The sequence below is a fragment of the Malus domestica genome, chromosome 17 (genome assembly GCF_042453785.1).
Source record: "Malus domestica chromosome 17, GDT2T_hap1".
Taxonomy (NCBI): domain Eukaryota; kingdom Viridiplantae; phylum Streptophyta; class Magnoliopsida; order Rosales; family Rosaceae; genus Malus; species Malus domestica.
Window position 1 is genome coordinate 22,001,529 of NC_091677.1, and position 15,037 is coordinate 22,016,565.

General features: G+C 43.9%; 1 long non-coding RNA gene across 2 annotated transcripts; it reads left to right on the forward strand.

Annotated features, from left to right (window-relative positions):
• Positions 1 to 12,263: 12,263 nt before the first annotated feature.
• LOC103454846 (uncharacterized) lies at positions 12,264 to 13,445 on the forward strand. 2 transcript variants are annotated; one of them, XR_011577778.1, is made up of 4 exons: positions 12,264 to 12,886; positions 13,021 to 13,093; positions 13,216 to 13,302; positions 13,403 to 13,445. It is a non-coding gene; the product is annotated as an uncharacterized lncRNA (long non-coding RNA). The 2 variants fall into 2 exon arrangements; XR_011577779.1 differs by having other exon boundaries at positions 12,264 to 12,872.
• The last annotated feature ends 1,592 nt before the right edge of the window (positions 13,446 to 15,037 follow it).

Consider the following 15,037-nt stretch of genomic DNA (forward strand, 5'->3'; position numbering starts at 1 on the left):
CGCCGCCTCTTTCGCCCCTTCATCAACTCCGCCGAAGGCACAAGAGCACCCGAGGTTCGAACCGGTGATCACCCTAGCCTCGCTCAGGGCGCCAAGAGAGGAAAGCCAGAGGAAGTACCCTGAATCCTTACTTTCCGATGCCGACTCGAGCAGCGGCATAGCTATGCAAGTCATGGTTACTGGAACAACTTCAATTGAGGAGCAGCTGGCTCAGATGAACGAAGCAATCGCAAAGCTCACAAGGACTGTGGAGGAAAAAGACCTGCAAATCGCAGCACTTGTTAACCAACTAGATGCAAAGCCCGATGAGAAAGCCAGGCAAGGGGATAATCCGGTAAAGAAGGAAAACGACGAGGATGAGGAACCTCCAGTGGAGAACGTCGAAGAGACGCTAAAGCTAGACCAAGCGGCGACACTCATGGGGTCTCTCTCTATCCAGCAGCTGCAGGAGATGATCGCCAACACCATCAAGGCGCAGTATGAAGGAAGCTCACATGATTCCGTGCTATACTCAAAGCCCTACTCCAAGAAGATTGACGCTTTGAAGATGCCAAAGGGTTATCAACCACCAAAGTTTATGCAGTTCGATGGAAAGGGGAACCCGAAGCAACATATCGCCCACTTCATTGAAACTTGCAGCAATGCTGGAACAGAGGGAGACTACCTCGTCAAGCAGTTCGTGCGCTCGCTGAAAAGCAACGCCTTTGACTGGTACACCGACCTCGAGCCCGAGTCTATCAGCAGTTGGGATCAGCTAGAAAAGGAATTCCTCAACCGTTTCTACAGCACGCGCCGCACCGTAAGCATGCTGGAGCTGACCAGTACGAAACAGTGGAAGGAGGAACCCGTCGTCGACTACATCAATAGATGGCGTTCATTAAGTCTGGATTGCAAAGATCGGCTCTCTGAAACCTCTGCCATTGAGATGTGTGTTCAAGGCATGCACTGGGGGTTACATTACATTCTCCAAGGCATAAAACCAAGAACGTTTGAGGAGCTGGCAACGCGCTCCCACGACATGGAGCTGAGTATCGCCAATCACGGAAAGAATGAGCCGATCACCCACTTCAAGAAGGATAAGGTGTTCGCCCCGAGTGTGGACAAGACCGGAAAAAAGCCTGCCAAGGAAACTTTTACTGTCAACACTACCCCCATCAAAACCCCATCCGCGCCTATCAAGACCACCTCTGCACCTATCAAGATTTCCTCCAAGACCAAGGCAAAGGAGACAAAAAGAAGTGAGCCTCCTCGCACCCAAGACAAGTATAAAAACACCTTGAGAGAGTTGGAGCAAAAGACGTACCCTTTTCCTGACTCAGACGTGGATGCAATGTTAGATGACTTGCTGGAAAAGAAGGTAATTGAGTTACCAGAGTGCAAGCGCCCTGAAGAAATGAATCGAACGAACGATCCTAGGTACTGCAAGTACCATCGTATCGTAAGCCATCATGTGGGCAAATGCTTCGTCCTCAAAGAACTCATTATGAAGCTAGCGCAACAAGGGAGAATCGAGCTAGACCTTGAGGACACAGCCGCAACACATACTACTACAGTGGCGTTCGGATCCTTCGATCCCGTGCCTCTCCAAACGACACCCAACCATTCCTATCAATGTGCAAGCTACACGGCGCCTTCTACACAACCATCGCCGGGGGCAAACGAACAAGATGCGTATACCGATGATGATGAAGGATGGACATTGGTGACCTACAAAAAAACAAGGAAACCAAAACCACAAGCCACAAGACCAAAGGTGGAACAAGTGAGAAAACACCGTCGCCGCAACAGTAGGAAGCCTAAAAGAAACGTAAAAGTCGATAAGCCAACGTATGCTGGGGAACCTATGGAGCAAGAGCCACGCATTCCTGTCTCCTTGTACGAGTACTTCCCGAATGACTTCTTCCAACAATGCACTATCGCTGCATGCCATATGGTCGGAGTAGAAATGGAAGAACCTTCAAAAGGCAAAGATATCACCACTGAGGGAGAAAAAACTTTCACGCTCGAAGAAGGTCTGCCAACACACTTTAACATTGATGAAGCGTTACGATTACCAAAGAAGATGCGAATAGCATTAGCAGCTGTCTTGGAAAGTCCCAATGAACACGAAGTGCAAGAAAGCAAGAACGAAGGCTTGAAGCCTCGGCCACATGAATGTGCCACATGTTGTGCCATCGAGGACGCAATCCATTTCACCGACGAAGACTTGCTGCTAGGATCCAAGCCTCACAACCGTCCTCTTTTCGTCTCTGGGTATGTAAAGGGGCACAAAGTCAACCGCATGCTTGTGGATGGTGGATCAGCCATAAACATCATGCCAAAGTCGACAATGATTACAATCGGCATCAAGGCGGATGAACTGTCCCTAAGTCGTCTACTAATCCAAGGTTTTAATCAAGGAGGACAAAGAGCGATGGGCATGATCCGAGTGGAGATGACTATTGGCGAACTCAAGTCGAGCACGATATTCCACGTGATTGATGCAAGAACTTCCTACGGCTTACTCTTAGGAAGGCCTTGGATCCATGCGAATGGAGTAGTACCGTCCACCCTTCACCAATGCTTAAAATTCTACCGAGAAGGAGTGAAGGTGATCTATGGCGACACCAAACCATTCACTGAAGCCGAATCACATTTCGCAGACGCCAAGTTCTACATGGATGAAGACATGGTGCCCGAAGCTCTTCCAAAAGAGATCAAATCCACGGGCAAAGCAACACCTAAAAAGCAGGAACGACAAGCCATGCCCAAGAAGCAAGAAGAAGAAGTTACGCCGTCTTCAAGCAAGAACGATAATGAGCTGGCTAAACGTGCAACAACAAAGGAGAGTAAGACGCCCTCAAATGGACCAAACACACCCGTCTTCCGATACATCCCGATGTCGAGAAGAAAGAATGGTCAATCTCCGTTCGAAACTGGAGCAAACAAAGCCGATGCACAGAGGTATATGGATAATGTAAAGTTGCTCAAGACGAATGCAGTTTTACCTCTGACACAGCTAGGCGGTACTAAGGTCGCAAGACTACCACAAGGCTTCATAAAAGCTCTACCAAAGGGGGTGGAACCAAGCTTTCTCCCAACCCAGAGGACCGAAGAAGGTTTTGATCCAAACGCCTATAAACTCATGTCGAAAGCTGGCTACGACTTTGCTTCTTCTTCGAATCATGGAAAGAAGGTTTCAAACACCGTTAACAATAAAGAACGTGACCTCACCGAGACTCAAAGGAAGTTGAAGAAGCACGGTTACGGAGTTGATAACAACAAAGCTGGACTAGGCTTCACACCAAACGCACCCGTGAAGATTTCAAGCAAAGCGAAAAATGCTAGCACTCAACACATCAGCGTGAGTATTGAACAAGATCATGATGAGCCTAAATCCACCCCTTGGACGTCAGTCTTCGATAGGATGAATCGTTCAAAACCCAGAATGTCAGCATTTAACCGCATTGGTGGTCAAAACCGAACCTCCGTCTTCAAGAGACTTAACATGCTAGCATCCCAAAGCTCTGTTTTTGAAAGGTTGTCAAAACCTAAGAAGCAAAGCAACACGACTAGCTCTCTTCCTCGTCAGTCAGCTTTGGAAAGACTTGAAGACAACAAGAAGTTTTCTAGAAATAGGAAGACCACGTCAAAGGAAGAAAAGCTCGTCATGATAGCAGAAAAATGTGATATTCGAAGCTCAATTCCTTCAAGGATGAAGCGCCAAGCAATCTTGGAGGTGGACACAAATGGACCACTAAAAGTAAGAAGGCGCACCATCATCCACACTGGACAATCTTCATGCCGACCAGCCCAAGAGGACGACACCGAAGAGGAATTCCAAGATGTCTTCCACATCACGATCCAAGAAAGCGAAGAAGATGAGATCCCCGAAGAAGATGTCACTGCTGCGCCACCACAACTGGAGGATGGGGGGCAATCCACAGTCGATGATCTCAAGGAACTCAACTTAGGCACAAAAGAGGAGCAGAGACCTATCTTCGTGAGTGCGTTGCTAAGTGCGGACGAGGTAGACGAGTATTACCAACTGTTATCAGAGTACAAAGACGTCTTTGCTTGGACTTACAAGGAAATGCCCGGCCTTGACCCTGTCATCGCTGTACATCATCTTGCAGTTAAGCCCGGAACGAGACCAATAAAGCAAACTCAAAGGCGCTATCGATCCGAGCTCATTCCACAAATTGAGGTAGAGATTGACAAGCTAATCGAAGCAGGCTTCATTCGAGAGGTGCAATACCCTAAGTGGATCTCCAACATCGTCATCGTCCTTAAGAAATCTGGACAAATACGTGTTTGTGTAGACTTTCGGGACCTCAATGACGCTTGCCCGAAAGATGACTTTCCCTTGCCGATCATCGAAATCATGGTGGACGCGACCACTGGCCATGAGGCACTGTCATTTATGGACGGCTCTTCTGGATACAATCAAATTCGTATGGCTCTCGAAGATGAGGAACTAACAGCATTCCGCACTCCAAAAGGTATCTACTGCTACAAGGTGATGCCCTTTGGTCTAAAGAACGCTGGAGCCACATATCAGCGAGCAATGCAGAAAATCTTCAATGACATGCTACACAAAAACGTAGAATGTTATGTAGACGATGTGGTGGTCAAAACAAAGAAAAGATCAGATCACTTGAAGGATTTGCGAGTAGTGTTCGAAAGGCTGCGAAAATACAACCTCAAGATGAACCCGTTAAAATGTGCATTTGGCGTCACCTCAGGAAAGTTTCTCGGCTTCGTTGTCAAGCACCGTGGCATTGAAGTGGACCAATCAAAGATCAAGGCCATTCGAAACATGCCCGAGCCAAGAAACCTGCACGAGCTGAAAAGTCTACAAGGACGACTAGCCTTCATCAGACGCTTCATCTCCAACCTTGCAGGGCGTTGTCAACCGTTTAGTCGACTCATGAAAAAGGATGTCCCGTTCGTATGGGACGAAGCGTGCCACAACGCTTTTGAAAGCATAAAAAAATATTTATCAAGTCCACCTGTCCTGGGGGCGCCTGTGCCCGGGAAACCACTCATATTGTACATCGCCGCTCAGGAAAGTTCAGTGGGAGCACTCTTGGCACAGGAAAACGAATTCCAGAAAGAAGGAGCGCTTTACTACTTGAGTCGAACACTCACCGGCGCTGAGTTGAACTACTCCCCAATAGAAAAAATGTGCCTTGCCTTGGTGTTTGCCATCCAGAAGCTTAGACATTACATGCATGCTTACACCATCCACTTGGTTGCTAAAGCTGACCCGGTTAAATACGTCATGTCCAAGCCAGTTTTGACAGGGCGACTAGCTAAATGGGCGTTGATTCTCAATCAATACGAGATCATTTACGTCCCAGCTAAAGCCGTCAAGGGACAAGCATTAGCAGACTTCCTTGCCGATCATCCAATCCCAGCCGATTGGAAAATCTCAGACGACTTGCCTGACGAGGAGGTATTCTACATTGACATATTCCCGAGATGGACGATGTTCTTCGACGGATCTGCACGAGCAGACGGAGCGGGGGCAGGAGTAGTATTCATGTCGCCACAAAGGCAAATACTACCTTATTCATTCCAACTAAGCGAATTGTGCTCCAACAACGTCGCTGAGTACCAAGCACTAATCATCGGGCTCCAAATGGCGATCAACATGGAAATCACAACCCTCGAGGTATATGGCGACTCCAAGCTCATAATTAGTCAACTCTTGACTGAATATGAGGTGAGAAAAGACGATCTCGTCCCGTACTTCCGACTGGCAACTCAGCTGCTACAAAAGTTCGAGGCCGTAACACTAGAACATGTGCCGAGAAAAGAAAATCAAATGGCAGACGCTCTCGCTAACCTAGCCTCGAGTATGACACTAGGAGAAGACGAAGCGGCAGACGTGCCAGTTTGCCAAAGATGGGTCATCCCCCTCGCCACCGAAATGCTACTAGATGATACAAATGTCATCTCGGTACTTCCAGTCGATGTTGAAGAATGGAGACAACCATTGATTGACTACTTAGAGTATGGAAAACTTCCAAATGATCCTAGACACCGCTCTGAAATACGTCGACGAGCACCTCGCTTCCTCTACTACAAAGAAGCACTCTACCGGCGCTCTTTCGAAGGAGTACTTCTGAGATGTCTAGGTGAGGAAGAAGCCAATCAAGCCATGGAAGAAGCGCACTCAGGCGTGTGCGGGGCGCATCAATCTGGACCAAAGCTACATTTCCAGCTCAAAAGAATGGGTTACTACTGGCCAAGTATGGTGAAGGATTGCCTGGAACATGCCAAAAGGTGCCAAGCTTGCCAATTCCACGCCAACTTCATACATCAACCACCTGAACCATTACACCCTACAACTGCTTCGTGGCCATTCGATGCATGGGGACTGGACGTCGTGGGACCAATTACTCCAAAGTCATCTGCAGGAGAAGCCTACATCCTAGCTGCAACAGATTACTTTTCCAAGTGGGCTGAAGCCATACCCCTAAGGGAAGTAAAAAAGGAAACTGTTGTCCGTTTCATCAAAGAACATATCATCCACAGATATGGTGTGCCTCGTTACATTATCACGGACAATGGAAAACAGTTCTCCAACCGACTTGTAGACGAGCTCTGTGAGAAATACAAGTTCAAGCAGCATAAGTCTTCCATGTATCATGCTCCGGCCAACGGTCTAGCGGAAGCATTCAACAAAACATTGTGCAACCTCTTAAAGAAGGTGATCGGCCGAACAAAGAGGGACTGGCATGAAAGAATAAGCGAGGCACTTTGGGCATATAGGACGACGCATAGGACTCCTACCCAAGCTACCCCTTATTCTCTCGTATATGGCGTGGAAGCTGTTTTACCGCTAGAAAGTCAAATCCCCTCACTTAGGATGGCTATACAAGAAGGTTTGACTGATGAAGAGAATGCAAAGTTGCGCCTTCAAGAGTTGGAATCACTTGACGAAAGAAGGCTCGAAGCTCAACAACACCTGGAATGCTACCAAGCACGGCTATCCAAGGCATTCAACAAGAAGGTCCGCCCAAGGTCTTTCCAAACTGGAGATCTCGTCCTTGCATTACGAAGGCCTATCATCACAACTCACAAGACAAAAAGCAAGTTCACATCAAAGTGGGATGGACCGTACGTAATACAAGAGGTCTACATAAGCGGCGCCTACTTAATCATGGCAGAGGACGGCTTGAAGATCGGTCCCATCAATGGCAGATTCTTGAAGCGTTACTACCCCTAAAAAGCGACGACCAGACTCCTTGCCTGCATGAGCCTAAACTGCACACGGCACAAAGCTCCTGGCCCGCAAGAGCATAAACTGTGTACGGCAAAATCATCATCAAAATCACTATAAAAAAAAAAAAAAATAAATAAATAAATTCATCGCTCATTTGAACTACGTTATGACTTGATCCCTCATCAACCGGGGGTACGTAGGCAACTTGAAACTTCAAAACTTCAAGTACAGTCACATCACCAACAAAAACACAAACACTTTGAAGAATAAATAGCAATTCAAGATATGAATATTTTATTTCTTTAAAGAAATGATTTGGTTACAAAGCCATATTACAAAGGTGAGCACTACGCCAACGTCACCACCAAGGGAAAACTGTGACCAAAAGGCATTACACAGCAAAACCCCACCTGCAACACATGGTGCGCACACCCGAAGCAAGTGGACCTCCAAGTCAGCCACGCGACCTCGTCCGCAAACACCTTCTTTTCCGTTGACTCTTCTTCTTCCTCTCATAAAAGTTGCACAGTCACCCACAAACGAAAGGAAGACCTGCAGATGCACAAAATCTGAATCCAGATGTGGTGTTTCTCTCTCTCTCCTTTGCAGCGACGTCTTTCTCTCCAAGCCACAACAAAGACGAACCTGTAGCAACAAGAATGAAGCTGCAGCGGTTGAAGACGGGGAAAGCAACTCGGCCTTGTCATTCGAACTTGCACTCGCATTCACTTTCTCTGATCGAGTCAAGCAGAGCAGACTTTTGATGCCTTCCTAGGTTCTTCGCCGGTTTAGCAACCTCAGCCTGACAGAGCACTATATAAAAAATAAAAAAAATATATATATATTTATATATGCGGCAAACCGTCCTCAGCAATAAAACATACCTCACAGAGTGAAGGCAGCGCCCTCCTTCCTCTTCTCCATTGGTGGAAACATTTGCAGCGCCGTCGAGGACGATAAACGGAAGCCCGAGCGGTTGTAGCAACCATGCTGCAGTCCTTCATCCTTCCGTCCTCATACTCTCATGCAACTCTCCCTGAAGCTTGCAGGATAATGAAGTTTGTTGTTGCTGCCCTAATTTTGATGATGGTGAGCTTTTCCTCTGCCGAAGTGAAGACTTCGGATGAACACGATGAACATAGACGTGACCGACTGCAGGGTGATGGGGTTGAAGAAGCTGCACCACTTTTTGTCCAACACCGAGCTCACCACACGGCAGACGAGAAGAGCACGTCGCAGCAAAGAAACAGGAGAGTGCATGTAAGATTCAGGGCAGTAAGCTGGTACAGTGTCTATGTAAAGACTACGCAATGCCCTATGTATGTATGCATGTGTGTATGAATGCGTGTGTATATATATATTGGTCTCAACAGGCTGCAAATAAAACCGGTTTGCATGTAGTGCAGTGACTGTGCAAACAATGATCCGCATGCGATACAGTGACTGTGTAAAAAAGCAATCCGCATCCAATGAAGATTGTGATAAGGTGATTGTGCAAGTGAAAAGATGGTCCGCATGCGAGAAGAACGCAATGCAGTGAGGAAGGCAAAAAAAAAAAAAAAAAAAAAAAAAAAAAAAAAAAAAAAAAAAAAAAAAAAACCAACTGTGCTATCGTCAAGCCACTCACGAGTGTGTATTACTATTCGCAAGTCAATAATGGAAAAGGAAATGGGTGGTGATGACAAAATGATGCTTCCAGTCACCATCTAAAAAGAAATGGGTGCACTAGTCACCATCTAAAAGGAAGTGGGTGCATAGGGAAGTAATGCATCTTAGTCAGATATGCGTTTTGTTTGCGTTTCAACACAACATACTGAATAAAATAAGGCATGTCCATTAATATCTCCGAGAAATTACACGAAAAAAAAAAAAAAAAAAAAAAAAAAAAAAAAAGCCTTCACGAATGTCACTTGTGTGAAGCCTCAGTACTTGGAGCCTTGGTACTCGGTGGAACCCTAAAGGAGGGAGGCACTGAAGATAGCTTATTCGGAGCCTCAATACTTGGTTGAATTCCAGATGACGAAGGCAAAAAGTGCCTCCGGAATACATCCACAAACTTCCGATGGTCACTTTGAATTCGACCTTCGGAGTCCGTCAGCTGATCAAGCTTCCTCTTCATGCTCGTCGAATAACTATTTGCAAGCACATGCAACTCTCTATTCTCACGCTTGAGCTGCCTAATCTCTTGACTAAGAGCCGCCACCTCGGCTGTCAATGATTCAACCTGGCGAGTTCGAGCAAGTAAGCGTTGGCCCATGTTGGAAACAGAGTTCGCACACTGGACACTGAGAGCCTGGGACTCTTGAACAGCTAACTCATCGGATCGTCGTGAAAGTATCCTATTATCTTTAGGAGTGATGAGGTTTCTAGCTACAACCGTAGCCGTGGTTGCATCCCTCATCACAGAGTCCTCAACTGTAAGAGGGCCATTAGAAGAAAAAAAAGACGGGCGCCATACATTACCCTGACGCGGTGCACCTGTGTCACTGCTAAGACTCAAATCTAAGCAAATGTTAAAAGGGGAAGCCATTTTCAAAAAATACTAAAAGAAAAAGGTTGGATGAAGCAAAGAGTAGCAGAGATAATTTTTCACGGGCAGGCAATCTTCAAATTTTGCGTGTTGAATACAATTGACACCTCTTAAAAATGAGAGGCAGCACAACCATTCGTTCGTAAATCGAAGAGACACCACTCTCCGAATTTCAAAACCCGGATTTTCCTGCGTAAAGTCCGTCGACACTTTTCAGACACAATCTCAGCTTTCGGCTATCACGTGCAACTTTGTCAGATATCACTGACAAAGTTGAAAACGCGTGAGGTCCATTATGCCAACTACCACACTTCTGCCGACAAGCGTGGGTGACAAGGCCACGCTCGCCCTGCCACTTGATGTTGAGAGCTCACCATATAATTCGACCTCCATCCCATAGCAAGACACGCATCCAGCCTGACCCCTTTCTTCCTTGCCGAAGACATCTGCAACCAAAACTCAGTTTCTTCCTCCCTGAAAACACATCCAGCCTGACCTTTCTTCCTCGCCGAGGGCATCTGCAACCAAAACTCAGTTTTCTTCCTCCCTAGAAACGCCTCTTCAACCAAGCCACACCAGAGTAAAGGTATCTCATATCATTGGGGTTGAGAGCAAGAGTATCTCATAGCATGCTTTCTCCCTATCCTTTTCTTTGTCCTCCCTCTTCACTGCGAAGACAAGGATAAAGAAAGCAATATGTCGGAACCTCCACTCAAGCTCCTGATGATGCAGGTGAAGATGATGCAGATGAAGATGATGCATCGAAGCATATGGAGACAAGCACGACGAATGCATGTGTTGATCGTCCGCTACTTCTTCAAAAGCAAAAGTATCTCATATCACTGGGGTCGAAAGCAAAGGTATCTCATATCATGCTCTTCCCCCATCTTCTCCTTTGCCCTTGCTCTTGCCTGCTGAACAAGGAGAAATGATGCAATCAGTCGGAACCTGAAATTAAATGTCCGACCAGGAACTGATTGCCCGGAACCTTTGCCTGGTTACTTACCTAGCGTTGCTCTCGAGTGCTCATCTTCAACTGCTGATATGTCTCGAATCCCCTCAGCAAATGCTTCAGGAGTGTGGATCTGTTAACATCGGCGCTTTGCACTGAAGCTGCCAAGCATGGGTGAGTCGCTGAGAGATTATGCTCCGAAGAACCATTTAAAGGCAAAAGGTTGCACACCGCTTCAGCTATGCAAAAGAAACAAGCAGAGAAGAATGCAATACAACGAGCTGGAATAAATCATGAAGCATGAAGCCCTTCCCTGCATAACCACACAATCCAGACGGATGAGTTCAAGTAAAGATCCAAGCTGGACAGCGTTGCTCTAACCAAAAGGCTCGAGAAGCTTTAACAACCCTTCGCTGGCACCGTCACCGAAGAGCAAAGCCTCGATAATCCTTAAAGATCAAGTCACCAACTGGAAGAAGAGCCCATCAATCTTGAAGATCATACTGTTGACTAAACTGCTCAGGGTTCATATGAAAATGCTGCGAACTTCCTTGATCTTTCAAAGCATGCATGTCCTGAAACTGCTCGTGGTCATGTTTAAGTTCGAAATCAAGCCTCAACGACCCTGACTCAAGATCAAGTGTCCACCACCCTTGAGTCAAATCCAGTTCAAGATTAAGTCTGTGGAAAGTCCGTTGGAGGAAACCAGAAAACTCCTCCAGCCTAGTTCAAGATCAAAGCTGTGGAAAGTCAACAAGCACAACAAAATACGTGCCGATTCATCCATTATCAAAGCCAAGGATCGTCTACTACGTGAGGCTCCTTGTGGTCCAATTTCATCCAAGATCAAGCCTCAACGGCCTTTGAGGAAATTTCAAACAAAATTCAAGAACAAGCCTTAACGGCACTTGAAGAAACTCCCAGACCAGTTCAAGATCAAGCCTCAACGGCCCTTGGATCGACATCTACATTAAGGGACTTCAAAACGCATCTTCTACACGTGGCAAGCACATGTATACTACGCGCCTTGAAGTGGGGGCATTTGTAGACATTGAAATTTCGTTGAAATAAATGTTAGCCATCACATTAAAATTACATTTGTAAACATTGAAATTTTAGTGAAATAAATGTTGACCATTGCATTAAAACTACAACCTTCACCCAAATTCACCTACAACATACACCCAAATTCACCTACAACAATCCATCCAAATTCACCTACAACCTTCACCCAAATTCACCTACAACATACACCCAAATTCACCTACAACAATCCTACCCAAATTCACCTACAACATACACCCAAATTCACCTACAACAATCCATCCAAATTCACCTACAACCTCCACCCAAATTCACCTACCCAAATTCACCTACAACATACACCCAAATTCACCTACAACAATCCATCCAAATTCACCTACAACCTCCACCCAAATTCACCTACAACAATCCACCAATTCACCTACAACAATCCACCAATTCACCTACAACATCCACCAAAACAAATGGATGGTGGTGGTTCATTCCCAAAGCCTATAAATAGGCTCCTCCATCAAAGAATCAAAGGGGGGATTTTAGATACACTTTCTCTACTCCCAAATTGGAAGAGAAATCACACCACACCAAAGCTTTGAAGCCTCGAAACTCTGAAGCTCTCAAGCAAATCCCGAAGGATCAAGAAAACCCTATCTGTTCTTCGTGAAATCCTCCTTCAAGATCAAGCTCCAACGCCCCTTGAAGAACTTCCACCCATTCAAGATCAAGCCCCGACGGCCCTTGAAGAAGGTGTTCATCATTCATCAACTGTTCGTCCAAGATCAAGCCTCGACGGCCCTTGGATCAACAACACTACATCTACACGTTTCAAAGATAGAATCAGAGGATAAATTTGTAGAAGAGATTGTAACCCCTAAATCATTAATACAAATATTATTTTGTACACGTGTTCTTGTCTGATTCATTGCAGGAATTCCGTGTTTACACGATCTCTGTTCTACGGCCTGAGAACCAGAGGAAACGTCACCGTGTCGCCGATCTCGATGGCTTCCATGTCCAACCCCCGAGACATTTTCTAGGACTTAAAGGGTTGAAGCAGCATGGTTTGCGTGCGGGATTTGGGTTTTGGGAGCTGAAAGTTGGAGGGTATGGAGCTGGAGTAAGAAGAAGAACAAAAGGTAAACCACTAGCGGTATGTTTTGCTTTGTTTCTCGTTTTGGTTTTTTGGTTTGCTTTTCTTGTTTCTGCTTTCGGATTCATACAGTTTTGTTGCTGCTGCTGATGATGATATTGTTGGTTTTCATTGGCTCGTCACTTTCGGCTCAGATGAGGAGAGAGAGGGTGAGAGAGGAGAGAGGAGAGAGGAGAGAGAGTGTTCTTTGCTCGCTCCACAGTGTAGGTAGCTAAAAAATCTTTACCTTTGAATATCTTTTCGTTTTTCTTTCACGCTTCTTGAATGACCAAAATGGCCTTGAACTCAATTCGCATGATTACTTTTCTTCAATGCCTTTGAATTTTCAGACCAACCAACCACAGTAAAAACTAAGATCAAAGTGGGCCAACCGGATGCAACCACGTATACAATGAGAGTTCTTGCCAACAACAAATGTATACCATGTTTCTCGTATAATTATGTCATCAGTAATTCTGATCAAATGTATTCCCTGTTTCTCGTTTTGGTTTTGATTTGCTTTTCTTGTTTTTGCAGTAACTTACGATTTGAATGCAAAATCTACTAGTTTTTCGATTTATTTAAATGTCATTATATGTGACTCATGTAAACTACGTATGTATATAACGCTCTTCTAATTATTTCTTTACACATTAGCTATGTGATCTTTGCTAAAAAAAAGCGTTGCGTACAGAGAATTCTTCGTAACAAACAAAGATTAAGCAGCATCAGTTATTATCATCATTTTTTTTCTTTTTGATTATGTGATGTCATTGGAATTTACAATCTCTATTACCAAATCACAAAAATTCAAATTGAGGTCAAGTAAAGAAGTGGGATTTAGAAATTCCAAAAAAAAATAAAAAAATAAATCTCTCCAAAAATTGAAAGTATTAACCTCGGTACAATCTCATTTACCAGATTATCTAACAAAAATGAGCTAAGCGTTGTTAGTTTCACCTGTTATGAACTTAATTATGACTCGTGTCAATAAAATAGGATTTAGAAATACCAAACAAAATTCTCACGCAAGCAGAAAAATGCCATTGACACTTTAAAATATCATTTTACACTTTTTATACGTGTAATTTTTTTAAATATAAAAAAATTGTAAAATGTCTTATTGGAATGTTAATAAATTATTGTGTTATTGCATGTATGAATCAAATTGGGTGGTTTTTTTTTTAACAAACGATGTTATCTACGTTAAGAAGATAAGGAAGTAGGTTAAACCTCACAATAGGCAAGCAATAATGTGGTTCAAATTTATTTTTTAGCAAAAATCGAACTTAAGACCTCTTATTTATAAATGAAAAAAAATGTCACTAGATTGTAAGATTAAATGAAACTTAATAGATTATTTTATTTTATTTTTTAGGAAGATACAATTTGAATCAAAGGTCCTGAAGAATTTTTAGGATCTTTCTATTAAAGGGAGTTAGTTAGTATCATTCATGATGGCAATTGGGTCAAAAGGAAATATTAGAGGAAGATGTGCAGTCCCTGCAGAGTGAGAGATAAAGCGCCCATCAGAGAAAGAGAATAAAAATAAAAATAAAGTAAAAAAATAAAAAAAATAAAAAGAGAAAAGCTTTTGAAATACTAAAAGGCATGGCGAGGCAGCAGAGGACACCATCATTAGCTTTTTGCATGCGTCTCGATTTCAAAGCTAATACCAAAAAAGAAAAAATATTATTACTTGCACACCAGACACACACCAATATTTTTTTCTTTCTAATTTTCTATTTATTTGTCAGCTTCATTTTGTATTATTTTATTTATTAGGAGGCTACGTCATCATGATCACTATGCTATGGAATACATCCTACTACATCATGGTAATATTTATATTTATAAATAATAAATATTTCGATGGTATTTGCATTCGTATGCAGTAAAATGGAGAGAATGCAGGCACATTATACTCTCATTGCTGATAAGACATGTGACATTTGAGATGGAAAAAACAAATGGTGATGTGATGTGTTTGCAGGGATAATAATGTTTCTGATTATTTTGAACTGAATTAGTTTCGAGACTTAAGCTGCATTAGTGCGGCATAAATTAAATATTATAAAAATAACGAAATGTAAGATGCATTGTCGAATTAAGTCACGACCTAAATTTTTTTTTAAATTTAATACTTTTTATCATTTTTTTAAGTCATCTTAT